Source organism: Triturus cristatus, chromosome 6, assembly GCF_964204655.1.
Source record: "Triturus cristatus chromosome 6, aTriCri1.1, whole genome shotgun sequence".
In the NCBI taxonomy this organism is placed as follows: Eukaryota; Metazoa; Chordata; class Amphibia; order Caudata; family Salamandridae; genus Triturus; species Triturus cristatus.
Genome location: NC_140589.1, coordinates 1,641,378,196 through 1,641,404,313, shown reverse-complemented (window position 1 = coordinate 1,641,404,313; position 26,118 = coordinate 1,641,378,196).

Below are 26,118 nucleotides of genomic sequence, written 5' to 3'. Positions count from 1 at the left end.
TTCTTTAGTCCCGAGATGTAGCATAAGGCTATAAGATTAGTTGATATACCTATATATCTTAAAATGATGTTGTTTCTCTTGCCATACAGTTAGGAAGTATATAAATCAATCTCTAAAGGAGCGCTCACCACTAACTTCTGTATTGAGGGAATACACAGAAAAGACCCTCTTATTATGTTTTGGTAAGATTATTTCTCCTTTTCAAATGAATTAATTGTCCAAAAAATCTCTGTGTATAATATAAATGTACACTTATGTTCATTTTAAACTGCTTTTCAACTTTTGGTACATTACTTAAGAAGATTTCTTGCCCCGTCCATGTGAATTTTAATACAGGGACCACAAATGTAATCTATAATATGTTTATCTGAAAAGAAACTCACTTAAGGAATGTAGATCAGCTCTTTACTATACGTGATATTTGCTAGCCATTGATTCAGCAGGTTGAGAATGAATAATGTTTATTTTTTTAGCTTTAAAACCACAATATGTGTAATAAAGCTGTAAGAAATGGGCTGTTGGTTAGTTTGGCTCTTTTGTTGTATATATTGTTTGTATATAATTGCATACAACAGCCTTTTTAGTATGTATATAGAACTGTAAATATAGTAATGTTAGTTTTTGTAAATATATTGTTTATTGTTTATACTTATTTGTAAGCCTGAAGAAGTCCGTAAGGACGAAACGCGTTGGCTACGCAGATTTTAAAGAAGAAATTAAATAAAGGAATTTGAAACCAGACCTGCTGAATGGACTGATATTCTTCAATATGCAATATTGTATTCAATATAATGATTATGTGGTGTGCTGGATCATAGTGCTTTGTTTAAGACTCTAGACTGGAACTGCTGAGCCATCAGGAACCAAGGGTTGGTAAGAATCTCTTTATTTATTTAAATGGTTCCTAGAATTTAGATTACAATTAGTACTCCATTATTTCTTTAAATTAATTACTTAGAATTTAATTAAGAAATAACTGCTCTCGAATCTCTTCAGTCAGACTCGAACATGCATTTGACTGAATCGGAGTTTATTCACAAGTAACCCTTTGACCTGTCAGGAAATGTCTGCCGAACGCTCACACGCAATAAGCAGATGAGGACATATTTAGTTGAAACACCGCAAGTGAATTCTTGTAGACTTGCTCAAAAAGCGAGACACAATTAGAAGTTTCGGAACATGCGCATTAGGGTTTTACCTGGAAATGAACTATCCTCAAAATAAACAGAAGCAACTTCTGGCGTGACCTTGACACTTCCTATCGTGAAATACTGTAACTGCCGGAGAAACCACAGAAACCTCCTGCTCAGGAAAACTCTTCAGGTGAAGCGGTTGAGATCCAGCGCACGCTTCACAATCCAATCATGTTGGAATAACAACTAGTGCATGGTTGAAAAAGGTGAGTTGGCAGACATCTTGAAGTTCCAATGCTGCCATTTTCCGCTGCTGCCCAAATACAAATGTTTTTTGAAAATTCTTCTTCCCAAGGTACTTGCAATGACAGGGTGATTGGTGGAAACCTTCCTAGGAATTCTAATACTTTGGGAGGAGTCTGGATACATTTTCAAGCTTCTTTGGAAATCAATAGGCTGAAAATTATTTTGCTGTGCAGTGAATGTATTTTGGAATTCAATGAAAAACCTTGAATGGAGAAATCTTAACCATGAGTCTTTAGAAACGTACATCGGGCAAAAATTGGGATCTGTGCTGGGGAAAAATACACGTCTGTAGTATAGATACTAAAGGAGAGGATAGTTTTTACTGTTCTTGAATAGAAGGGTTATATATAGAGCTCCCGGTTTTATGGTAATTATTTTTTCGCCATTTCCGTCTGTATTTATCCCTTTTTATTTTTTGCTAAATTTATCTGTATTTATCCATATTTATTTTGGGTTTTGTGGAAAAATAAAGATTAAATTAGTATATTTCCACATTTATTTAACCGATAAATATGCACTCATGCTTGAATGTCTGCCAGGTTTCAGTGCTGTGAACACCTGCAGAAGACAAATCAATGCACTCAAATAAGAATATGCACATTTGAGTGCCAGGCTTGTGCCTATCTACTGCTGTTCAAGCCTCTTTACTAAAATTCCTTTTCTTTTTAACTCCCTTACCTACCACTCCACACAGCTATTGGCCTGGCAGTCATGGCAGACAGAATTTAGAATTACTCAAAAAACACCCGATTTCCATTTTATATACATTTAAAAATAAATACTGACAAGAAAATGAATTTTTTCTGTCTGTATTTATCTGTAAAAATCAGTAAAAATGGAAAACAGGGAGCCTTAGTTATATATCATCAACGGAGAATAATTTCTCAAAGAAAATGCGTTATCCTGCCACTGCAACATTGATGCTAATAGACAGAAAAGTGTATACACAAAACAGCATCAGTTGGTTGTGAGATTTAAACACATCTTTACTTGTGCATGAGGTACATTGTAAGCAATAATCATGACCTCAAATTTGGTTTAGTAATGATTGAAAACAAATGTTTTTTAAACTTTCACATTGGTTCGATAAAAGAAAGGAAAATCCACATTCAACTCGATGACTATATATTGAAAACTATTTGAAAAAAATGTGTGAAATATGGAAAGATAAATCAAATATACATTGTGATTTAGCTAAATGTATACATGAACTAGGCTAAAATTGCATCTTTACCAATCCAAGATTTTACATGACCAGAGCATTACATTCACAGAAAGTGCTCTTTGTACTGGAACATATAATGGGTCCAAAGGTATCAAATATGGGCTTCCAATAGTTTATTTAGACAAATGAATTTATACGTCCATATTGAAACTGGTTGAACTAGGATCCCCTATTGATCCCAGTCAACGCGTTTCGAACCCACACTTTCCTTGGGGGCTCTCTTCAGGACAAGGGTTTGGTGAATTCTTAGGGTGCTCGACAAAAGGTTTTGATTCTGACTTATCAGTTGTCGAGGTTATGGGATTGTACTCGTGCACCAAATCAGAGGAGCAGGACAGGCTTTTCTGGATTGCTCATGTTGTTCTGTGAGTCTCTGTGATTTTTATTTGTAGAAGTGGATTCTGGAGACCAGCGTAATACGTTTATATATATATATATATATTGTGAATAAGCGATTGGGGGCCCCTTGAGCACAGCACTCTGCCTGCAGAGATCCTGATTGAGCTCGGAGGGGCCCCTCCACGTGCATTGCAGGGAGGCCCCCTCCTAGAGATCACTGAGGTGTTAAAAACCCTTGCTGACTCGGGCAAGAAAGCTGTTCTGATCCTTCTGGACCTTTCCGCCGCGTTCGATACCATCTCCCATGACATCCTTCTGGCAAGACTCGAACGCGGCGGTATCACGGGTACCGCTCTGTCATGGATTAGATCTTTTCTAACCAATCGCAGACAAACCGTAGCGCTGGGTCCCTTCCTTTCCACAGAGAAGACCATAACCACAGGTGTCCCTCAGGGTTCCTCTTTGAGCCCCCTGTTATTTAATGTATACATGGCCCCCCTCATCTTCCTTATAAAATCCTTTGGAATTGAAGTCACCTCATACGCTGACGACACTCAAATGATCGTCTCCCTGGACAAAAATAATAATGAAGCTGAAAGCAATTTTCAAACGTGTCTCTCTCAAATCATTCAGTGGATGAAAAATAATCACTTACAATGTAACACTAACAAAACGGAAATCTTACCCATTGGCAAGAATGTGACTTTCATCCCTGACAATTGGTGGCCGGAAGGCACCCCACCTCCACCGGAAACGGTCAATGTGGCCAGAAACTTGGGGGTCAAGTTTGATTCTTCCTTATCCTTCCTCCCCCACGCTCTGGTAACGGCGGGTACTTGCTTTAGCATAATGAGATCCCTGAAGAAATTCTTTGATCTGATCCCTCTTGCTGCCAAGAAATCTGTAACGGTTGCTCTTGTCCTCTCACGCTTGGACTATTGCAACAGCCTGTTGGCAGGTGCTAACAAAGCCACAATTAAAAGACTGCAAATAGCACAAAACGCGGCAGCCCGTCTGGTCCTTAAGCTCCCACGTAGATCCTCGGCATCTTCCGCACTAAATACCTTACATTGGCTGCCCATCCATAAAAGAATCCTCTTCAAAATGCTTTTGATCACCCATAAAGCCACACGCCGGGCAGGCCCCATGTACCTCACAGCTCGTTTCTCACCCCACACCACCACCAGGACTCTCAGATCCTCCTCGGCTAATTTGCTAAAGACACCCCAGTTTAAACTCACCACCAAAGGAGGGAAAAAGGTCGCCTACCTTGGTTCTAAAGCGTGGAACGCACTCCCTATCGGCCTACGTATGCAAGAATCGGAACCGCTCTTCAGGAAAGCATTAAAAACCTGGATCTACAAATGCCCAGATGACCGCTGTTTTGCACTAATCTAACCCTCCTTTCTTCTTCGCCTCCTCTCCGGCCTCTCCCACCTCGTCCTTTCAGCGCCAGGAGGCTCCTCACGGAGTGACAGTTCGCGCTTTATAAATGCACTTTTACATTACATTACATTACAGTTTCATTGTACCAGTGTCTCCATCCAGAAAAGGTAAGAGAGGTAAAGGTGAAACTCTCTACTTGAAGGTTAGTGAATTTCATCTTTTTTTAAATAAATAGTTCTACTGGAGTACTGCCTTACGTACTCTAAAATGCAGTCTGTGAACAAAACATATAATAAGGCCTAATTACGAGTTTCGGTGGTGCAGGGGCAGGTGGTATGCCACCACCCTGCCCCCACACTTCCGAGACTCGCCGCCAACGTTAAAGTGGTCTGGCAAGTGGGCAGCGTGGCAGTCCCAGGCCAGTGCCTCATTAAAAGGAGACAGTGCCATTGAAAAAGGCAGAACAATGGTAACGCCTTGAAAAGGTTTCTGCACGTCATGGACTCGAAAGTCCATTCCATGCAGCAAGTGTTGTGCATGCACACATGGGGGCAGATGTTATGCCCCCTGTGTGCATCCACATGGGTAGGAGGCACCTACCCTCTCTCCAGGGTATACATGGAGTAAGAAACTCCATGTAAACCCTGGTGGAGTGAAATCTTGTAATATGCTTGGTGGGACCATGCCAAGCATATTGCGGCCTCCTGACCGCCATTCCACCTTTGGAGCACAGCAGTTCCCTGGCGGCAGTGGCATTGTCCCAGGGCAGTCCGACGGGCAAACTCTCAATGGTGCGGTCGGAATGCCGGTGGAGTGCTGGGTGAACCGCCACTGATGCACCGTCACTAGTCTGGCAGTTTTCAGACCGCCAGACTCGTAATCAGGACCATAATGATTTGCCTCAAATTGCACAATTTTGGTCAAGTAGATCATTTAAGGTGCCCAATACAGACACTTGATGAGGCAGTAGGTGCAGTACATTCAATTATGCTGAACAAATGGGACAAAACATATCCAAAAACAGTCCCTATATCATGTTGTTTGTGAACAGGTACCTTTTTAAAGCAGGTGTCTGTTGTATATACAGGTTGATTGCAGGCTCCTCTAACAATTCTACTAAGTGTTTGGAATTGACAGGGTTGGATTGCCTAGTGGGCCTCTTTACTGCTAGGCTACTTGTATCCTACACCTTCTTTGGCCAAACTCTGCCACTGTTATACTTTTTTTCAAATAGCTTGCTATATCTGGGGTGCAGTCTTTCCTCAGAGAACTGTAATTTAGCATATTTCCCCTCACTAGGGATGAATGTGTGCATTTTGGCTGACAATGTCAATTATTTATGTATTTATGCGTCGCTTTCTACAGCGCAAACCAGATTTAATTGGTGGCAAAGTGCCTCACATAAAAGCAGTTTCTTGCCAGTGAGAACCAGTAACTATTAAACAAATACATACTGTATCACATTAAGGGCCCGATTCCGATCCTGTCCGGAAAGCCCTCCGTACGGCTCAGATCCGGAGGGCTTTCCAGACAAAACATGCTCCGTGAGTCCGAACAAGCAAGTACAATGCGTTCGTAAGCATACGGACTCGATTCGCTCGGACTTGCATTGAACTCTATGGGAGCTTGCATACAGACACAAACACAAGCTCCCATAGCAAAAAGGGGGTGGTTGGGGAAAAGCATACACCCTGTGGCGGACACCCCATGGTGACTGCCACACTCTGCATGCTTGGATCGGGGGACCCAAGGGCACTCCCCGTGACAGATTCAGAGTGCCTCGGGTGAAGGGGGGCCTGCTACGGCCCCCCCAAAGTACGCTTTCGACAGCCGTTTTATCTTCCTGAGACCGAGGCGAAGCGCTGTCGAGATGGTGCACCGTACTCGCTCGGTCAGAATCCGGCTCCATTGCGCTGCACGTTTCGTCAACATACGAGTCGTACGGACAGGTTCGGGACCCGGTAACGATTCGGTTGGTGCATACGCGAACTTCGCATCATACTTGATCATTCGGACCTGTGCACGATTCGGTCGTAAACAAGGGCTACGAACCAGGATCCGGTAAGCCAAATCCGATTCAGAGGCCTTCCGAACGACATCGGAATCGGGCCCTAACTGTGATCAACGATCAACCATATTAGGAACTGGTGTCAAAGGAGAATGATCGCCCATGCTCTCTTGAAAGTGTCACAGAATACAATTGCCCTAATTGCGGCTGGAAAAGAATTATGGACCACATAAGTACATTCAGAGAAAGATTGAGTTAGGGTCCTTGTTTTCTTAAATCCTGGTGTTTCAATGAACATACGGTTACTGCTTATAAGGATGTGTAGTCTGTCTGAAGTGGTATTTTGTGAGCAAAGTGTCTGGGTATTTTATGTGACGCTTGCAAGTGTAAAGATGCTTCTGCTCAAATGGTAGCTACTCCAGAAAGTTCAGAATTAGTGGCCAAAAGTTCTGGTGAAAGTGTGTAACCAGGCACCTGCATGAAGAGCTGCTTTACTGGAAACTAGCTGTAATTTCGGAATTCCTTTTTCCAAAGTGTTTCCGTAGTCAAGGCTCGATAGTACAAGTGATCATCATATTATGCTATTCCTACTGCATTAAAAAAGCTTTGATTCCAGAGATTCTAGGTTGAAATTATCCAACGGTTGGTTAGGAATATACCTGGCCATTTTAATTTTAAATGTGTAAATGTTTCAAAAAATGTCAACCAAATTTCTTAAACAAATGAAATTATTCTTTCGTACTAAAACAATAAAAAACTTTAGAAGTTGTAAATACAGGTCGAACGGGTTAACGGAATTACCCCAAATTTGGCAGGGGGAAGGGTCTTGGTCTAGAAAGCACGCTTTTGTTTATTTAGTGTAAATTCGTTCAGTAGTTTTTGAGAAACATCGAAATTTACAGATATTAATATTTGGGAATTCTGCCATCTGATTGGCTGAGGCGTTACGAGCACGAGCTTGTTGCTGATTGGCTGCGAGCGGTGTGAGCGATTGCAACTAGGAAGTGTTGGCTGCCATTTTGTGATTCCGTTGAAGCGAGTAAGGTGAAAAAAGGGGGAAAAACGGGGGAAAAAGTGGGAAATAGGAGGGTAGTGTTTAGGGTGTGCTACAGAGGGGGTGCAAAGCAAAGTATTTACCCCTACCGGTGTGTAAGTGGTAGGCTACAGAAATTAAGTGAGGTATTGGGTAGAGTCTGATGCGGGTAAGGTGAGCTGGTGCGTGACTCGGGGATTAAAGCGTGAGCCCAAATTGTGTGTCTTATGCTGTGAAGTCATGTGCCGTGGCCGCTGCACTACAGTTGTGAAAGTAGTGTCCGGATGTGTTTATAACTACTAGGACGAACTACAGACCCGTACTGGTATGAAAGTCCTGGGGTACGGAATATATGTGAGGTATTGTCTAGAGTCTCATGTTGCTAAACTGAGCTGCTGCCGGAGTTGGGGATTAAAGCGTGAGCCCAAACTGTGTGTCATATGCTGTGAAGTCATGAGCTCTGGCCGCTTATGGTGCTTAGGTGGTGTTGTATAGGGAGTGCGAAGGTAAATCAATATGGTATTTGTAGAGAGCAAACTACTCACCCCTATGTGTAAGTAGAGCTGGGGATCAAACCGAGAGGTCTGTGCTTCAAAGTGAGATGGTCTGGCCGCTGCGCCACAGCTGTGTGGAGAATACATTTTGGCGAGGGTGGGAAAGTTGGCATTACATGGCCCTAAAATAGGGGGCCTAAGTTGTAAGTTATAGGGTGGCTCTAAAAAGAGCCCTTGTGTTCATTAGTTGGAGCTACATATAAGTGCGTATGCACAGCTTCAAGTTATTCAGGAAAACTCGGTTTCCCTGATCTGTGAAGTGTACTTCATCACTTCTGTATATATCCGCCATATCAAAACGTATGTTGTTGTTGTATATGGACCCCATTTTGTGGTCTCCTAGGTATGCAAAGACAGCTTTGTTGACTTTTTTCTGAGATTTTTCAATCTGAGGACAAAATTGTTTGGACCATTTCCACTTCTGTCTTTGGCATATATTGGAATATACAAAGACAGTTTGAGGCAAAAGTAACATCAATTGTCCAAAGGTGTCCTTCATAAACAACTCCAAATCTACCCCAGTCAATGTGCTTAGGTCGTTTTCACCACAGTGCACAATCATGAGGTCAGGATGTTGGAGATGCAAACAGGTTTTAACCAAAGGCAACAATTGGTGCCACTTCAATCCTCTCTGTCCAAACCATTTAATGTCCACATTTTGTAAACCTAGGTCTAAGTCAATACGTCTCTGTTCTGCATACCTATTGCACCAGAAAACATAGCTATGTCCTACGATCCACACTAGCATTTTGAAGGTATGGCTGGAAGGTATGGAAAGATGTCTGTAGCTCATGCAGTTCCTTCGTAGAATAAGAGATATGTTTAAAGATGGGGAACTAGTTTCTTTTCGCATACAAAACGGTACCTGATTGGGAGATGAAAAGCATTGTTTTTTAAAAGTAGGGTGCACATTCGTTTTGTAGAAAAGTATGTTTGTGATTGGTACATATTATAGTATATATTATAGGATAAAAGTTGCTCAACTCAACCACACCTGCTACTTGCATTTGGAAGGCACTGTTCGACCTTAAAAAAATTGTGAACTTTTAACCTGCACGTGCCGTTAAATGTTCGAGAAATGTTGCAAAAAAATCGTTAGGTTTAAAAAAATTGATGAACTTTTAACCTCCACGTGTTGTAGAATCTTCTAGAAAGTGTGTTGATAGAATACGTTGCATTTCTGACTTCGATGTGTACTTGGATATTAAAAAAACTATTTATATGGAAAAGTAGAAAGACAGTAATAGAGAGAATTTTTGAAAGCTAAAAGAATCAAGGAACTATTGTAATTTGTTCTTGATTACCTAATGGCGGTCGCCAGTAGGTAGTTATCACTGTTAACGGTCTGAAAGTGCGGTGTTGCTCAGGGTGGCATGGTGGGGATATGATAAGGTGCTACACTCGGGTATGAAACTGAGAGTCTAAACCGTGAGGTCATTGCTGTAAAGTGATGTGGTCTGGTGTTTGTAGCATACGTGTGCAAGCAGTGTTAGTGGGCGTTTATACCATACAGGGAGTGGGAAGCGAACTACTGACCGCTACTGTGTGTTGATAGTATACCGGAAGCGGGAAAAGAAGTAGCTACGCCTACCGGTGTGAAGACTTGGGGATGAAACTGAGCTGATTGCTGTAAAGTGATAGGCTCTGGGCAGTGTAGAATACTAGCCGCTGTAGTATAAGTGTGTAAGTAGTGTTAGTATGCGTTTATAGTATATAGGGAGTGGGAAGCGAACTATCATCCCTACTGGTGTGTAGACTCGAGGACTAAACCGTGAGCCTAAATTGTGAGCTCATTGCTGTAAAGTGATGTGCTCTGGGCGCTGTAGCATACTTGTGGAAGAAATGTTAGTTTACGTTTATACAATATAGGGAGTGGGAAGCGAAAATCTTACCCCTGCCGGTGTCAAGATTCGTGGATGAAACTATGAGCTCATTGCTGTAAAGTCATGTGCTCTGTGTAGTATTCCATTGTAAGTCATAGTAGAATGTTAGTATGTAATTTTATTAGAATCTAAGGGGCATATTATCAAGGAACGGCGTTAAAATTATCGCCACTTTAGCGGCAGGAAACTGCCGCTAAAACGGCGATAATGGGCTTGATAATATGCCGTAGAGAATTCCAATAGAAGCCCATGTTAACACGAGAACATAGTATGTAATGTTAGAATGCAGGGTTGTCATGAGGGGAACCTTGTGGAGTTTGTACACGGTGCTGGATTTGACGGTTGCTTTGCTGTCTGCTCCTGTTGGTGGCTGTTTCAGGTGTCTTGTTTTCTTGTAATAAACCTACTTATTCGATTCACTGCTGTCTGCCTCTTCACTATATAAATTTGGCGACGAGTGGGAAAAGGCAAAGAGAAGGCACCACTCAGCAATATTTCAAAATTGCTTGCATTGTGCTGAAGACCCATTTTGTTTGTGTAGCTGTTTCTACTCATGCCAGGGTCATCGGCTCATTGAACTATGTCATCCGACTTCTGGTAGGATTTATATTTTTAGATTTTGTGCTTCTTCTGCTTCTTCACTACATTCTGGTCGCTGTACTACACGTGTGTAAGTAGTGCTAGTATGTGTTTATACTAACAAATGCATCATGGTAGTAGGGAGGGCGACCTATCAGGCGCAGCTCATACAATGTCCCGAGGTGTGCATCCGCTGGACATTTGTGTTTGCTATTAGAGGAGGAAAACCTCGTATTGCTATAATAGAGGGGATGTGGATGGTAAAAATGGAGAGAAAAGAAAAAAAAAAAAGCGGGGTCTCACCCGTTCTTTTAAATGAGGCCCCTGGTGGGTGGGTAATGTTCCATGGCCAATCCAATTATTATATTGTGGGGTCTCTGTAGGATTGGGGATCTTAATGTCACATGTAAATTAGGCGCGGAAGGGCACAGAGACGTTTTTCAGCCTAGGGATGCGCCACCTTCCCGGGTATTGTTTACTAATTGTTCAGGGGGTTCGAGGCCAACTGAAGTTCGGGGATTGCCACACTCCGAGTCTTTATTTAAATATACAGGGTGGGCCTCGGCAGTCCCTGAAGACTCGGTGGTCCTAGGCAGTGCCTTATTTGTTCTGTAATCACACGGGCAGTACTTATGGTGTTATAAAGTGATACACTCATAGAACTCTTGCAGTTGTACAATTACGCTGGGGTCTGCAAGAAAGAGTGTGGTTCAGCAAGTCCTTAAAATTAAATACATGAGGTCAGAGATTATGGGCCATATTATGAAGGAAGGGCGATAAGGGGTTGATAATATGCCCTTGTGAATTCCCTTAGAAGCCCAGGTTCTGGTGGGAACCTGGGCTTCTATGGGAATTTACAAGGGCATATTATCTACCCCTTATCGTCGCTTTAGCTGCAGTTTCCTGTCGCTAAAGTGGTGATAATGTTATCGTCGTTGTTTTATAATATAGTCCTACATTATTAGCTACGGGGAAATCGTTTGCATGCACCTGTGCACCCAGGGTGCTGCACCCCAGCCCCTTCCCCCGCACTGTGCTCAATTGTAGGTCTTGCACACCGAGGCTTCACTGCTCACCTGCCACCACTGGTGTGTCCCACGACATGTTGGTGCAAGCTCCTAGTCCGGGGTATGTTTGTATGATAAACCAGGTCTCCACCCGCCACCACTGGTGTGTCCCACGACGTGTTGGTGCAAGCTCCTAGTCCGGGGTATGTTTGTACGATAGACCAGGTCTCCGGTCGGGGACGGTGTCTTGATACCATGATGGAAGGTGTCAGAATGCCGGGCATCATTGCAGGGTCAGCTCCCACTCCGCCCTTCTTGTGGCAATCAATGAAATGTGTGAAAAGGGAGAAAAAATGTAATGGTGGAAACGTCTGGAGGTAAATAAATGTTTATTTCAAGCTTGATAGAAAATAGGAGTTGAGTGCATCCTTCGTTTTTGAAGTACGATCTACCAACTGGTAGTGGTAATCGTGGTTCAAAGAGGAGTTTGAGTGCACGAGAATACACAAGGTTAAATAATAATATGTTATGCCAACGTTCACATACAAAGGAACAGAGCGCATGCTATATGCATAATGTGTGCATATAATGCAGTGGCGGGAGCCTGTGTGCATGTACACTTAGTAAGGAGCTCACTACAGTGTCCTAAAAGCCAACGCCACGTGTCTGTAGGGCAGCGCTGCCCTCTGGCTCAGGCCTACAGTACGAGGTATAATTTTCAAAGTTTCAGCAATGCCTGCTTCCAAAATTAAACCTCTTTTACGTAGTAATGGGTCTCATTTTTGCTTGCCTAGCAGTGTTGTTTTGATCGGCTGCTCCGTACCCATTGTGTGAGGCCACCCTGCAGGGTCCAGGGCTCCAGAACGGGGAAATGTTGTTGGAGTTGAATTGAGGAGCCTGACCCACTCGCGCACCCAACCCATCTGGGAAATGCCAATGGAAGCGAAAGGAAGAGCACAAGGAAGGGATTCGAGCAGGATGACTCCTGCTACGATCGTGCTGCGAAATGTTGTGTTTTCAAAGTCAGACACAGAGTGAACATTGAAGTATCTCACCAACTCACCTGACTGCCTCAAAGTATTTCCAGATTAATAACAGTGCTTATTCCTAACAGAAATTAACAATAAGTCAATAACACCTATGGACTTCCAGCTCATGTACAAAGGACTATCTGCAATGCACTGTGGGACTTGAAGTATGGTAATTTTAGTCACGTGATTCACTTCTTTTTAGGTTTAACTGTATTATATTGGCATTTGCAGCAACAATATACAAGCAGTGTGCAATGAAGGTACATGCCTAGTACTTGTACATCACTGTATAGAGGTGGCCAGTCCAAGTAACAATGCTCTTCCGGGGACATGGCCGCAACCCCGCCCCGACTAATCCTTCGGAATGTTCACCTGCCAGGCAGTCTGCCGGTGTAGAGGCGAGGGTATAATGCCTTTTACTGAGTAAAAAGAGAAGAAAACAAGAACCTGGGAACTCGCCCGCTTGCATCCCAACTCCCCACCACCCCTCTTCCCTCCCCTGAACTGGTGTGCCTTGTGTTGTTTGAGGAAAAGGTGTCCTGTAAAGGGAGAAAACATGAGCCCCCTGCCGTGGGCTGTGGTGGTGAGGCCAAACTAGAGAGGCGGAGGAGATGGAGGTATCTGGGACATGTAATCTTGTTCCTCTCCATGTACAGAAGGGAAAGCAAGGGCTGCCAGGTGTCTATGGTGTCTATGAAACTAGCCATGGCGTTAGATAAGAAGGCGTGTATTCGTTTCATGCCTATAATATACCACAGCTTACGCAGCCACCCTACCTGCGTCGGTCTCGTGGGTGAGCCCCAGTGTGACAAGATGTTCCTAGTAGCTGCCCCTAAGGCTATCCCCATTAGTCTGCCCCGCCTGGATCTAAGTGGTTAGGTGATGGGATTGGGCAGCCCCAGGACCACGTAAACAGGAAAGCACAGTATCTCAGTGTCGAATTGGCGATCGATATCGTCTAGTACGTCCTTCCAGTAAGCCTGCACCTCCCTACACTCCCACAATATATGGACCAGGGTGCCATCTTACCCGCAGCCCTGCCAGCACAGCGGACTGTGCGCTGGGTTCCCTTTGTGTAAGCGGGCCGGTCAGATGACAGTACATGGCCACCTTAACTGCGGACTCTCTGCTGGCTATGTTACGCGCTGTATGATTTGATCGGTAGTTAATATCTGTCCATTCTTTATGTGTCAGGTCCCTCCCTAGTTCTCGCTCCCACCTCCTCTGGTCTGCAGTGGGCACTGCTGGGGCCTCACTTCTGAGCATGTCATAGATGTCAGAAATCAGGGCTTTATCAGTGTTTTTGGTGTGGAGCCAACGCTCGAACTTAGTGAGTTTCCTCACGACGCCTGGAAGTACCTCGGCGTGGAGGAGCCAGTGCCAGAGGTGGAGGTAGAGGAAGCACTCAGTCTCTGAGAGCCCATAGTTTGCCTTGAGATCATGGAAGGGAAGGATGCCCTCCAAAGAGAAAAGGTGACCTGCCAATCTCCAGTCGGCCGCTCGCCAGAACGAAAACGCCCTCACATCTATGCCCGGGGAGAACTCCTCATTATCAAAGAGGGGAGTCATGGGGTAGGAAAACGTCATCAGGCCCCTGTTGACTGCCACCCCATCCCTTGAGAAGCGTCCTAGTGATGGGGAGCCCCGGAGGCCCGAGGGTCTGTGCCTCTGTTTAAGGAAGGTAACCTTCCACAAGTCCAGCTGAGCCAGGGACCTATCCTGGAAGAGCCAGCTCTTCTTGGATTCGGAGCGCTTCCATTCAACAACGTACCGCAGCTGAGCTGTGCGGAAATATTCCAGAACGTTAGGAATACCCAATCCCCCGGCAATCGGTCTCATATAACTCAGGTCCTTGCGTAACCTGGGTTGCTTCCCTCCCCATATGAAGTGGTTGATGGCCTGCTGCAATGCCTGTAAGGTACCCGGGGGTGGCCAAACCAGGATGGTTTGGAAGAGGTACAGCGCTCGAGGCAGGAGAGACATCTTAACAGCTGCGACCCTGCTCAGCAGGCACAGTGAGTGCCGTTTCCAATCCGTCAGGTCCTTCTTGATGCGCAGGAGGAATTTGGAGTAATTTAGATGGAGCGTTTGAGATACTGAAGCCCAGATAGGGAATAGAGGAATATGTTGGGAATCCCTCAAAGGGCGCACCATTGAAGGGGGCTGTGGGGTCATCCCCAAGGAACCAAAGGATCGAGGATTTCCCCCTATTAATTCGCAATGCCGAGACCTGGCCAAAGTCCTCCAGTTCTTTAAGGAAAGCCGGGACTGACGTGGCTGGGGACTCCAGAGAAGCAATTATGTCATCTGCGTATAGGCTGACCGTGTGACGATCTCCTCCGAAAGGAATGTCCTTTTTCTCTGGATTGTCCCAGATCTTCTGGGCCAACGGTTCGATATAAAGGGCGAAGAGGAGAGGCGGCAACGGGCACCCTTGTCGGGTGCCCCGCTGTATCTCAAAGGGCGTGGAGGACACACAATTCACCCTGACTGTGGCCCTGGGGTTAGTGTAGCAACTCGAAATCCATGCTCTAAACCTGTTCCCGAAACCGAAGTGCACTAAAGTCTTGTCGAGAAAGCACCAGTCCACCCTGTTGAACGCATTTTCCGCGTCGACGGACAAAAGGTGGGCATTCAACTTGCCGGGACTGTATAAACCCAGATTGATCCGGATCAATGATGCCCGGCATTAGGGGACCCAAACGTGCTGCAAGGATACCCGTGAATATTTTTAGATCGACATTAAGCTGCGAAATTGGCCGGTACGAACTACCTCTTGAAGCGTCCTTGCCCGGTTTGGGCAACACTACTATGGAAGCCGATAGCATCTCCTAAGGGATAGCGCCAGGACCGGCAAAGGAGTTGAACAGCCTGGTAAGTATTGGGGCTATGATGGGGCAGAATGTCTTATAGAACCCGGCGGAAAAGCCGACCGGACCCGGAGATTTCAGGAGCTTAAGGCAGGAGATAGCCCCCACCACTTCCTCAATGCGAATAGGGCTATCAAGCGTTTCACCATTGTGGTGGTTTAGTGCTGTCGTGCGTGCGCCTTCAAGATAGGTATCTATGTGCGAAAGGGGGGGAGTGTCACCCACGTAAAGAGCTGCGTTAAAGTCCCAAAAAGTCTGCGCAATGGCTACATCATCAGTGAGCATATCACCCTCCGGGCTTGCAATTTCTTTAACTTTACACTGCAGCGTCTTCGCCCTCAGTCTGCTAGCCAGCATCCGCCCGTCTTGTCCCCTCCCATATAATATGATTGCTTAAGGCGGAGAGCCACGTACTCTGCCCTGTCTAAGTCGAGCCCCGCCAGCAGGGCCCGCGTATTCTTTAATTGACGCCAAATGCGAGGTGCCCCTGTCTGACCATGTACCCTCTCTAGCTCCAGCACTCGGGCCGTAAGCTCCTCTCGTTTAGCTTTACGCTCTCTGTTCTCCCTTGCGGATAGGACTATAAGCTTGCCCCGCACGCCCGCTTTAAGCGTCTCCCATAGCGTGGATACAAAAGTGTCGGGAGTGTCGTTAAACTCAAGATACTCATTGATGCGACGGTGGAGCTGTTCCTGCACTATTGGTTTCTGTAGCATGGCCTCCCACAGCCTCCAGCTGCCCGTTGGCCAAAACATGTGGGGGACCTCCAGGGTTGCCACTACCACATCGTGATCCGACAGGGTAGCCGGCGTGATAGAGATGTCTTTGATGGCTGCCTGGACTTCCGTTGAGCTGAGAAAATGATCTAATCTAGCATAGGTGTGGTGTGCATGGGAGTAGTAGGAAAACTGGGAGGCCCGGGGATGAGCCACCCTCCAGAGGTCCACAAGTCCCCTTTCCGCCAACCACCGTTTGCCCTCTACTGAGACCGCCCCCGCCTGGGAATATCTACTGCTAGACCTGTCTGCGGTTGTGTCCATAACTAAATTCAGGTCTCCTCCCACCAATAGGAAACGGTCATGGGAGTCTAGAACTTCAGATAGGGCAGTTTGAAGGAAGGACTCCTGGCTCGAGTTCGGTGCTTAAATGGACCCGATTGTTAAAGCGAGGCCCTTAATCCAAAATCTGTATGCCAGCAGTCGCCCCTTCAGCTCCGCCACCTTGTCCTCCACCATTCCTCGAAACCTCCGGGACACCAGAATTGCCACCTCCGCATTCTTATCATGCATAGAAGAGAAATATGGATAGAGGAATGCCCTGGATCTCATTCTGTTCCAATCTCGAGCCAGCAGATGAGTCTCCTGTAGCAGACAGACATCCGCGCTGGAGTTCTCCAGGTCAGATAATATGGCACGTGTTCACGTTATGCGTGATGATGGTAAGTTCTGAATCGGGCATGACTGGGGGGTGAGCAACGCACTCCCAATCTCGTGTTGCTGATGTGTGGAGTGAACCCCTACCCCCACCCACCGGGCAACACATCCCCACAGCGCTACCTCGTGAAATCACAGTCCTTTTTGAAGTGCACCAGTTCCGCTCCCACCCCTCCCTAACCCCAACTCCCAGACCCAACCCCCCCCATTGAGTCCCATGCACACTGATCCAAGCAGTGTGCGTGATGACATAAGGCAGTCCAGGGCATCTTGTGGCAAAGGCGAAGTGGCAAGACCTTCCATCTCCCCCCCAGATCCTGACATCTCAAACAGGCACATAGCCCCCATGAGCCTTCTCAGGACCCATCCTGTGAGGACGTGTCATTGGTAACTGCATCCATCGCCATCCTTCGCTCTTGTGCCAGTGTCTCTGGGTCGGGCCCTCTGGTAGTTCCCACCGGGCGTTTGCCCCCCACCGTTTGCCATCGTGTGGAGGATTGGAGTTGACTGGGCAGTCCTTTTGCCTCCGAGTGATGATGCGTGAGGCCCAAGAGGTTGGTGGCCTCGGACAGGGAGCGTATCTGGTGCAAACTGCCATGCCACTTAAATATAATCCGGAAAGGAGGCCCCCTTGAGTATGAGATGCCAGCTTCCAGCAAGTGGGCAGTAACATCTTTGAATTCTCTTCGTTTCTGGAGAGTGCTGGTCGCTAGGTCCTGGTATAGGGTGATGGTACGGCCTTGGTACCGAACCGGGTGCTTCAGTCTGGCTTCCCGGATGATGCGTTCCTTTAGTGGGTAATCCAGGAGGAAAGCCAGTATGTTGGGCGGCGGGGCATTGGCCCCCCTCCGTAGGCCCACCCGATGGGCCCTGTCGATGCGGATCTCCATCTCTGGGGGGCCAGCTAGAATGTCTCGGAATAGGCCCTGCAGGAAAGCGGTGATGTCAGCCCCCTCCACGTCTGGTGGCACCCCACGGACACGAATATTGTTCCGCCAAGAACGGTTCTCCAAATCCTCGGCATGGGCCTGCAGATGAAACTGCTGCTCCTTCATCCGGATCACCTCCTGCTGCAGCTACGTGACTTACTCCTCCTTGTACCGCTCCTGGTCCTCTATAGCCGCCACCCTATCGCCCAGAGTGTCCACCTCTCTCCGAAGCTCACGCATCTCCCCCGCCACCTCGCTTTTCAGAGTGTGCAAGTACTCCCAAAGGGTATTAAAAAGTGTCTCCAAAAAAGACTTGGTGATAGGAGAATCCTCGTCGTCCTGGCCAGCGCCAGCCTGGGGAGGTTTAGTCAGCATCTCCTTGAGTGTGCGCTCCTTCCGTCCTCTTTGACTGGACATGCCTCTACGTGCGCCCCTGCCAGGAAAGATGATGCCCTGAAGAGAGTTCCGGGGGCTCCTGAAATAGTGTTGCGGTTCCCGGGCGCAAGCATGGCTGGCGATGCACTGCGAGCCCCCCCAAAGGCGCCAGCAAGGGGAAAGTGTCAAGACCCTTTGCTCCATGCGCTATGACATCTGGCTCAGGCCTAGCAAATGTGCAGCGTTTCCAGAGTGGAGTGGTACCCCCGTGCAGCGGTTCGGGGCACAATTGGGCCTACAAACACCTAACCCACAGCAAATGACAAAGGAAGGGCACTGGGCGATGGGCAGCTCCTCTCCCTTCAAGCGCCAGCCGACCTGCCCTGGCCGCTGCTCCGTGCCACGCCGTCCTCTCCCGACCCGCCTGCACCCGCTCTGGGCCGCTGCCTCATTCGTGCATGTAGGTGCTTGATGTGGTGGCACCCCAAGGCCCAGCCCGCCTTCACCTGCCCCAGCTCAGGCCCATGCGGGCCACAGGCAGGCCCGGGAATTCATGCATTGAGTCCCCCGCTGGGAGCCGGCCTCCTCTGACCACTGTCGCCACTGTCACTGGGCCAGCAGTTCTCCGCTGATCGGCGGAGCGCCCTTCTCTCACTTGTCAGGAGGGGTCACCAGGCAGTCCTGAAGCATCCGGCCACCATCCGCTGCACCCCCAAATGCGCACTCTGCTGCTCACCTCCAACTAGGAGCACCAATCAGGCCTGTGTGGTACAGCCACTCCCCACCTGCAGAGTGCCCCCCAAGCCTCCACGCCACATCTCGGGCCCCGTCCGCCTCCAGCCGTCTCTGAGTCGCTACTTGGCCCGCCTCTGGTCCATACCACTCACCGGTGTTTTCCAGGGCACACTATCCACAGCTCGAGGAGGCGTCGGCCAAGCTCTACCACAGCAGAGCCACTCCCTGAGCTTCAGCACTGCTCAGGCACCGTCCGCCATCTGAGGGGTCAGCAGAGCCCGCCTTCTGCCACCAGCTAGGGTCAAAATGCGGCCACCAAAGCGACGCTGTAATTCCGCTCCCCTTGCCAGGCCCGCTGGGGAAACTGTCGTCACCTCCCGGTGTGGCGGCAGCCGAGCCCCGGCACCGCAGAGCTTCGCACCAAGCCCCGACAGCGCTCAGCGTCCAGCCGCCATCTTAGGACCCGCAGGGCTCCGCCGGCCGCTACCAACCCGAATCACAAGATAGTTCCCAGCCGCTAAATCTGCTCATCAAGGAGTCCCGTTGGCTGGGGGGGGGGCTGCTCCGCTACCACTAGGCCACTTCTGGGGGAATTAGCTGCAGGTTTGGGGCCGAATCGGGCCACAGCGGGCGGGGAGACGAAGCATCACACGTCCTACCCGCTCGCCATCTTGGCCACGCCCCTCATTCACTTCTTTTTAAAGCACGCCTGAGCACACCTGAGCTTTTGCACTTCTTTCTGTGAGAAAGGCGAACACGCCGAAACGTTAGATTTGGAAGCAGGCATTGCTGAAACTTTGAAAATTAAACCTCTTTTATGCAGTAATGGGCCTCATTTTTGTTTGCCTAACAATATATAAATATATATAGATATAAATAGATAGATAGATAGATAGATAGATAGATAGATAGATAGATAGACAGACAGACAGACAGACAGACAGACAGACAGACAGACAGACAGACAGACAGACAGACAGACAGACAGATAGATAGATAGATAGATAGATAGATAGATAGATAGATAGATAGATAGATAGATAGATAGATAGATAGATAGATAGATAGATAGATAGATAGATAGATAGATAGATAGATAGATAGATAGATAGATAGATAGATAGATAGATAGATAGATAGATAGATAGATAGATAGATAGTAGATATACCTACTGGCGGTCACCAGTAGGTAGTTAAAGTTAGGACCTATTATCGAGGAAAATCGTAACATTCTATTCCCAATAACTTTGGCACCGGTTGACGAATCTTCGTAAAATTTTCAAAACTAATAGCCCGTTCCGGTCAGCTCCTATCTTGAAAGTTTGGGGTTGATACGTCAAGCGGGGGCCGGCAAAAATGGGTGGTCCCATGTTATTTCCAATAGGAAATATTAGACACGGCTACAGCCTGAACTGCTGAACAGAATTACACCAAATTTTGCAAAAAGGTAGCCCTTGGTTCAGAAAGCGCCCTTTTTTTTTTTAAATGATGTAAATCCGTTCAGTAGTTCCAGAGAAATTAAAAAAATAGAGGTCAAAAAATCAATTTCCCATAGCAAACTTTAGACACAGTTATGGCAAAAACTGCTCAACGGAATCACACCAAATTTGGCAAAAAGGTACTGCTTGGCTCAGAAAGCGAACTTTTTAAAAATGGTGTAAATCCATTGAGTAGTTTTTGAGAAATTAAGAAATAAAGATAGTGATCTCTAGAGGCACGGTGTCACGGTAGTCCAAGCTCCTCAGGATCAGGGTGATGCTCATATGGGTCCCCCTCCTGATTTCCCCACACTCTGACTATACAAACAATTACAGAGCATAGAGGTAATCAAGCGAGGGATAGGGAAGGGAAGGAACTGCAAGGGAAGGGATACCTGAAATGAGAGAAACAAAAAGGTTAGCAATATAATGTTCCCTGACTACTCTCATTTCATTCTCGCTAAGTCATTTCCGTACCATAAGCAGTCTCTTTCTCTGGGTTTTAAATCTCCCCTCAGTTGGGCTGATAGCAAGATGCGTCTCTCACCAATGGGGAGCTGTGACACACAAAAGGCAAGGTAGGTGTTAGTGACTGGTCCTTCCACCGTTCATGCTAACAGTGGACCCTTATGCCCTCTCACACGTACCACATTCCTACCCCCGATAAAGCATAGAAGATCTCAGCCAACTCCAAGAACCAAGGAAAGGAAGACGAGGCCCCCACTGCGGTGGGAAATGATAAGGCAAAGTTTTGAGCTGGCTATTGAATAATGACAAAAACGGGTACTGTAGTTTCCAAAAACAAATCCTTCTTCAAGTGTCCCAACACCACAGACCCTTTAATGGTTTCAGCAAAAATGGCCTCGTAAGTCAGAAGGCGAACTTTCTCATAGTTCGCCCGTGTATCAACACAGAAAAGCTTGTCTCTTTACCTCCTCACCGGAAGCATAGAGGCGGTGATCAAAAAGTACAAAGGAAACGCTACGGGTTTCTCTTAACCTCCTTGGCGGACGTTAAGAGGCTTACCGATCCTTTCCACGGCATGCCCATTGGTCCCGGGCTCCCTCCGGTATTCGCTCCGTACAAGGAACAGGGTCCCCCTTGGTATGTCTCTTTAAATCTGGCGGGAAACTGCTTCGGACCCGGGTGTATATTTCCGCATCAGAGGAGGGGGGCAACGCAGATGGTCCGCAACAGCGGCAGAGAGGACACAGCGGTCTCAAGGGTCACCCGACGCTCAGCCGAGCGACGGGTCAGCAAAAGTGGCTCTGCAATGTGCCCGGGGTTTGCGATTTCTTCGCTCTTTGCGTTCTCTCCGAGAACGCCGAATATCCTCGCCAACGCGTCCTGGTGACAAACTAGTCAGTATCACGTACGACGCTCCCAGCGCCGTACGCGATTATATTCATGTGGCTCCTCCCCTCCGGAGAGGGTCACTGGGAAAGCTAGTTCTTGCATTACTTTTGGGGTAGGCGCGGCTCCGTCTTGTCACTGCCTGACAGTACGCCCCCCTCCCAAGCGCCTCCTAGCACCTGGTTTGTTCGGATTCCGGGAATAAAACGACCTCACCGCACGGGGGGCATGGACCCCTGAGCACGGCTCCCAAGAATCGTCTTCCGATTGGTAACCCTTCCATGACACCAAGTACCACAGGCATCCGTGGCGGTACTTGGAGTCTAAGATGCGCTGTACCTCATACTCCTTTTGCCAATCCACTATCACTGGTGGCGGTGCTCTGCGGTGTGCACTTCTTGCCGGTTTCAGCAAGCTGCAGTGGAATACCGGATGCACTCTCAAGGACCCTGGCAATTTCAGTTTATAGGCCACGGGATTAACTCTGCGCAGGACGGTATAGGGACCTATATACCGAGGGTGAAATATGCTGCGATAACGGAACCGTAAGTTCCTTGTGGAGAGCCAGACCCTATCGCCCTCTTGGTAGTTTGGATCCTCCTGTTGATGTCGGTCCGCCCACTTCTTGTAGGATGCCTTGGCCTTTTGTAGATGGACTTGGATGCGCCGGTGACTCTTTAAGAGGGCTTTCATGTGTGCCGATACTGTAGGATGATTCTGCACTTCGCTAGGGATGGCCACGGGCAAGGTGTTTGCATGGAAACCCGTATTTGCCCGAAAAGGAGTTTCTCCTATAGAACAATGCCACGCATTGTTGTATGACAGTTCGGCCAACCACAGCAAGGACACCCACGACTTCGCTGCTTCGTTGGCATAGCATCTTAGGTATTTCTTGACTGTCTGGTTCAGCCTCTCCGTTTGCCCATCGGTCTGCGGGTGGAAGCTGGTGGACAGAGCGTCTTCCACTCGTAGAGCCTTGCACCACATGTGCCAGAACCGGGCCACGAATTGGGGGCCCCTGTCGGAGATGATGACCCTAGGAATTCCGTGCAGCCGAACTATATGTGTCAATAGTAGTTGCGTTGTTTGATTCGCCGTAGGCAGGTTCTTACAGGGGATGAAGTGGCCCATCTTCGTCAGACTGTCTATAACTACCAAGATGGCGTTACATCCCTGATCCAGCGGGAGGCCCAAGATAAAGTCCACGCTGATCATCTGCCACAGTGGCGATGGATTGGGTAGCGGCATTAGCAGTCCTTTGCTCTTGTTCTGTTCGCTTTTGGCTCTAGCACAGGTTTCACATTGTTCTACCCACAGTTTTACGTCCTTGGCCATGTTTTCCCACCAGAATTGCCGTTGCATCATATGAATGGTTTTCTTGTGTCCCGGGTGGCCTGCTATAACCGCGTTGTGACACCAGTTGAACGTCTTTAATCGGAGGGCGTGGGTAGGTACATATAGTCTGTTCTCGTACAGGGGGATGCCATGTTTGAGAGTTCGACGAACATCCTGCGCGGCCCACTTTTGCCACTGTTTCTGTGATCGGTTGTTGGTAACTTGTTCCATGAACTGGTTCGCGGATATGGTACATAAGACTCGCTCAGGGAGTATGATCACTCTATGTTCTTCCTGTGGGGGTTTCTCCGCTTCCCCCTGCCTAGACAGCGAATCTGCTTTTTTATTGTCCGCCCCTGGTCTAAAGGTGATCACGAATTCATATCCCGCAAAAAACAGCATCCACCTCATTTGTCATTGCGACAGATGTCGTGCTGTTTTCATGTACTGCAAGTTTCGTTGGTCCGAGTAGACGGTTATGGGATGTTGTGCTCCCCAAAGATAATGCCTCCACTCCTGGAAGGCTGTTTTTATGGCCAGAAGTTCCTTCTCGCCCACCGTGTAATTGACTTCTGCCACATTTAGTTTTTTGGATAGGAAAGCCACCGGGTGTAATTGTCGTGTGTGTTTATCCCTCTGTGATAGCACCACCCCTATGGCCACATCCGAGGCGTCTGCCTCCACTATGAACGAAATATCGGGTTGAGGATGTCGTAAGATGGGTGCGGTACAGAAAGCCCTTTTCAACTGCACGAAAGCCTCCGTGGCCTCGGAGGTCCAGAGAAAGGGGGTTGCCTTTCGTAGCAGTCTGGTTATTGGAGAGGCCACCTGCGAGAAATGAGGGATAAACCACCTGTAATAATTAGAAAACCCCAAAAAACATTGCACCTCTCTCCCGCTCTTTGGAATGGGCCAATTCTGTACTGCTTCCACTTTCCTCTCTGCCATTCTAAACCCCCGGGGATTCAGAATGACTCCCATGAATTCTACCTTGTTTACACTGAACTCACACTTACTGAGTTTACAATATAGACCATTGTCCTGTAGTGCTTGTAAGATGTAAATGACGTGTCTGGTATGTTGTTCCTCTGTGACCGAATAGACCAAGATGTCATCGATATAGACGATCACAAACCGGTCCACGAACTCCTTTAAAACATCATTAAGGAAATACTGGAAAGCCGCCGGGGCGTTACACAACCCGAACGGCATAACCAAGTATTCAAACAAACCAAAACGAGTTTTAAAAGCCGTCTTCTACTCATCCCCGTCCCGGATCCTCACCAGGTGATATGCCCCTCTTAAGTCCAGTCGGGTATATATCCTGGCCTCCCTTACCTGATCCAATAACACCGGAATGAGTAGAAGAGGGTATCGGTTTCTCACTGTGTTTTTGTTTAGTTGCCTATAATCGATACACGTTCGTAGTTCACCATTGGTTTTCGCCGTAAAAAAAGGGGGGACTCCGCGGGTGAACGAGAAGGGAGGACAAAGCCGATGGAACAGAAGTGATCCAGGTATGCCCGTAGGTGCCTAGTTTCTGGTTCTGATAAGGCATATACCCTGCATGATGGAATGACTGCGCCTTCTATTAAATCAAAACGACAATCATAGTCGCAGTGTGGAGGTAGGTTCTCCGCCTTGGCTTCACAGAACACGTCCCAATATTGTCGGTACTCCATGGGCAATGTAACGTCTTTTTCGGCGGCTGTGACTACCTGGTAACCCTGAACAAGGGACAAGACATGTGAGGTATGCTCTTTCATACAAATAGACAAACAGTCTGGAGAGTTGAACTCAATGGTTTTCTGTCTCCAGTCCATTGTGGGATTGTGTTGCCATAGCCAAGGCATGCCCAAAATTATTTCATATTGTGGTGCCTCGATGATGTTCAGTGCGAGGTTCTCCACATGGTCCTGTGGTGAGCCCTCGAGCACCAACTCTAACACTTCCGTGTGCTCGGTAATGGGACCGGATTTCAACGGCTTGCCGTCTACTGCTAGCACCGTCTCTGGCTTGTTGCTGGGCACTTTACTTAGTCCCAGCCGCTGTACCAGCCCATGATCTATAAAATTTCCGGTGGCTCCGGAGTCAATCATTGTCCGGACCAGATGTTGCTGCAGCCGGGTTCTAAGAACCATTGGCAGCACTATGTGTGCCGCTGCCCCCGGCACCCCTGAGACTTCCAACGACGGCACTCTCCACTTGTATTCGGTTTCCTCCTCTCCGTTGAACTCCCCGGTTCTACGTTCTTCGGGCTCCGCTCTTACAGTGGCTACTTGTTTCCCGGAGTAGGAAACGTTCCTTTTCTTGGGCTTCACGGGACAATCCCGAACATAGTGGCCCTTCTTTCCACAGTACATGCAGAGCCCCTGCACCCGCCTAGATTCGCGTTCGGTTTTGGACAGTGGGGGCCTCATCGCTCCGACGTCCATGGGCTCGGGAACTGCCTCGTTCGAGGGCGGAGAGGAACAGGTTATTCTCTCTATACCTACCGGCCCTCTCTCCCTTCCCTTACGGTCCCCACCCCTTTCAGACATTCGGTGATCTAACCGCAGTGTGAGGTTTATTAAGTCAGTACAAGTGGTAGGTTGGGGGTCTATTTGAGCCAGCACGTCCTTGATTTCATCCCGTAACCCCTGGCAATAAAGGGCCATTCGTTTTTCCTCGGTCCATGCGGTTTCTCCCACCAACCTATTGAAGGTAGTCATGTAAGTAATCAAATCCTCTCTACCTTGACGTAGCCCCAATAATTCCTGATCTGCACTAAGGGTAGTGGCTCTCCTATTGAACACCCTCTCGAATTCTCTCCTGAACGCTGCCCAATCAGAAAGTAGAGGATCATCGTTTCTGACCAACGGAACCGCCCAGTTGGCGGCGGCCCCGGTGAGATACGATATAGCAAAAGCAACCCTAGATATGTTTGTGGAAAAAGAGGCAGGCCTACAAGAGAAATGTAACGTGATCTGAATGAGAAAGGTTTGCATTTTGTGTGGGTCGCCGGCGTATCTTTCCGGACTAGCCAAGGGTATCGGTGGTGGAACCGTCACCTGTATCTGCGAACTGCCTGCAGACACATTAAAGGGGTTTCTAGTCTGTCTATCCAGTCTCTCCTTAAGTGCCGCG